Consider the following 3,115-nt stretch of genomic DNA (forward strand, 5'->3'; position numbering starts at 1 on the left):
TCTATCGTTACAATCTTTTACCCTTCAACAAAAAACTCAGTACTATTGTTTGGATTTTCCCCCCACGGTAAGCCCTGCCAAAAAGGAACATTTACACGTTGCTGACAATCAAACAATCAAAAGATATGGCGCCACTCGTGTCCAAAGTGGTTCAGTTGCCTCCGGGGTCGATCTCGTGCAGGGCCAGAAAGGCTCATGACTTCATCTTTAAAAATATGGAATGCTTCATGAATTTGCATGTCTTCCTTGCGCAGGGGCCGTACTAATCTTCTCTGTATCGTTCCAATTTTAGTACATGTGCTGCTGAAGAGAGAACTGGAGAAGGTTTTTGTTTAACTAAATGCATATAAACCCACCACATAGGTTAAGAAGTCGGGTTTTTTGCATGACACCTTTCTTTTCATTATACTGAGAATAACTCAGAACCCTGCATTTTTATAATTTTGCATAAAACAGACATTTTTCACTCAAGTATGAATCTTACAAAAGTCCTAGAATACTTAGTGGCTCATTTTGTTTTCTTGATGTTTGCTTAAGTGAATATGGGGTCTAGCCTTCTCATTTCACATGAAGAATTTTTGTTAGCAGAATGGGCTTGGCTTTATTTTTAGAGAATTTGATATGTCACCCAAGATACCCTGTGCTATCCTTAATCAGGAGGCAAAATCTGCTTTAGGAGACACAGGCTTCTAAAATGTGTGACAATGAACCAAAGAAAATAATTTTGAAAGGAAAACTATCATTTTTATTGGAAATATGTACTAGAAGCTCTTCTTTGATAAATATGATTTGCTTATGAAAGTGAAGTATAGCAAAATGAACAGATTTTGGAGGTAGATTAACTCCATAGAAATTTTTCTTCCATTATGTGTCCTATTTTGGACAAGTTGATTTTTCTGAGTGTTCTATTTTTTTCGTCTTTGAATAATGAGTCAAGACTCTGGAACAGAGACTTCTCTGAGATTTTTTTCTCAGCATTGCAATCTTTTAGCTGACTACCCTTAGGCAAAATCTAACAGTAATTCTTGATTGCTTTGTAAAATTATAAATAGTAAAGGCCATGTAACAATTAAATTTGAAAATATAATATGTAATGATGTGGAAGGACACTTGATACATAAAATATGTATACTATGTTTAATGAATATTTTATTTTGCTGTCAAGTATTATGCACTCAGGTAAATATTAATAAATCAAATCAATTAACATAAATATGAATAAAACCAGTTCAACCCACGTTTTTGTAGAATGAAAAAAATTTCTCTAATTGATTTAAAAGCATTTGGAATGTAAACATTTTTAACTTATATGCCTGAATTTTTCTAAACTCTAAGGAAGTTAATATAATTATTTTAGTTATTTATTCATTATTCTTTAATAGAAATAAGCCAATTTCACAGTAAAATAAATTGGGAAACTTGGAGAAGAGAATTTTTCAAGGTAACACACACTAATGAGCTGTAGCTTTATATTATTGAATGCCCAAGCTTAGAATTCTAAGAATAAAACAATAATTTGTACACTAAAAATTTATTTTGAATTTGTATGCTTAAAGTTGTAAATGTCTGCATATATCTACAACTCAATATTTTCAGGGCATTATCATATAATAAAAATAAACTCCAAATAACTTCTATATTAAGCAATAGCAGGCCTACCATCTATTTATCTTTTTTATATTTGTATTTTTTAATTTAAAGCACTGTGATTTACAAAGTTATTTATGGCTGAGTTTTAGACATGTGATTTTGTAGCAATAATTGTTCCCAGGTTTTTACATATATCCTCCCCACTTTCTCCCCAAGGCTGACCTCTTGACAGGGACTTTTGTAAGTTTGATTGTTAAATCTTGGGTCTCTTGATTTCAGTGTTGTTGACTCTGTGGTTTGGATATTTGGCCCTATCCTTTTGTAACACCACTCTTATACCTTACTACCCTGACCGGGCCCCTGTTGTTTCTCATCTGTCTCCTCTCCCCTCCATTTTTTCTTTTCTTCTCTGCCCTGTACTTTGGGATCAAAGTTGATTTGGCCATTCCCCCTTTAAAACATTGCACTTCCTCATCCAATTATTCTAAATACCACATATAAGTGATATCATCCTGTGTTTATTCTTCTTCTGGCTTCCTTCATTTAACATGATGTGTTCTAGGTCCATACATATTGCTGTGTAATATTCAATTTTGTGTAAGTACCATATAGTTATTATCCACTTACCTGTTGTTGGACATCTAGGTTGGTTCAAAATCTTAGCTACTGTACCAATTACTGCAATTATTAATGATGTGCATACATTATTTTGAATTGTTTTTCTGTCCTGGGGACAGATACCCCAAAATGAAATTTCTGGGTCATATGGGGGCTCAATTCTGTATTTACTGAGTGCACTACATACCGTTTTCCATTAGTGTTGGACCAGGCAACAGTCCCACCAGCAGTGGATAAGGATCTCTTTTAAACCACAACCCACCAACAATATTGTTACCAGTCTTTTTAATATATGCTATTCTCACTGGTAGCTCATTGTTATCTTGATTTAGATTTCCTTAATAGTAAGTGATAATGAGCATTTTTTCATCCATTTGTCTTCCTCAGAGAATTGTCTGTTCGTTTCCTCTCCCTATTTTGTGATTGGATCTTTAGATTTTTATTGCTTGTTGTTGTTGTTGTTGAACTGTTGAGTAGTTTATACATCCTGGATATCAAGACTTATCTGACATATTAAGTGTTAATATTTTCTCCCACTCATTTAGCTTTCATTCTGTTTAAGCTCATGTTTCTTTGCATTACAGAAACGTTTAATTTTGGTGTAGTCCCATTTGTTTAGTTTTAATTCTGTAGTCTTTGCCAATGGCATTATGTTGCTGATCACTCCTGTGAGGTCTAGATCTTTAAGCATTCTACATACATTTTCCTTAGTATACTTTATAGATTCAGGTCCGCTCTCAAGGTCTTTGACCCACTTTGAGTTGACTTTTGTATAAGATATGAGATATGGATTCAGCTTTAATTTCTTGCATGTGGTTATCCAGTTCTCCCAACACCATTTGTTGAGAAGAATGTCTTTATTTCATTTCATGCTCTCAGTTCTTTGTCAAAAATTCTCTGAGGACAT

General features: G+C 33.6%; 1 non-coding gene across 1 annotated transcript; it reads right to left on the reverse strand.

The window, feature by feature from the left end:
* Positions 1-209: 209 nt before the first annotated feature.
* Positions 210-316, reverse strand: LOC129404529 (U6 spliceosomal RNA). Its single transcript, XR_008629927.1, has one exon. It is a non-coding gene; the product is annotated as a U6 spliceosomal RNA (small nuclear RNA).
* Positions 317-3,115: the final 2,799 nt, after the last annotated feature.

Source organism: Sorex araneus, chromosome 4 (assembly GCF_027595985.1).
Source record: "Sorex araneus isolate mSorAra2 chromosome 4, mSorAra2.pri, whole genome shotgun sequence".
In the NCBI taxonomy this organism is placed as follows: Eukaryota; Metazoa; Chordata; class Mammalia; order Eulipotyphla; family Soricidae; genus Sorex; species Sorex araneus.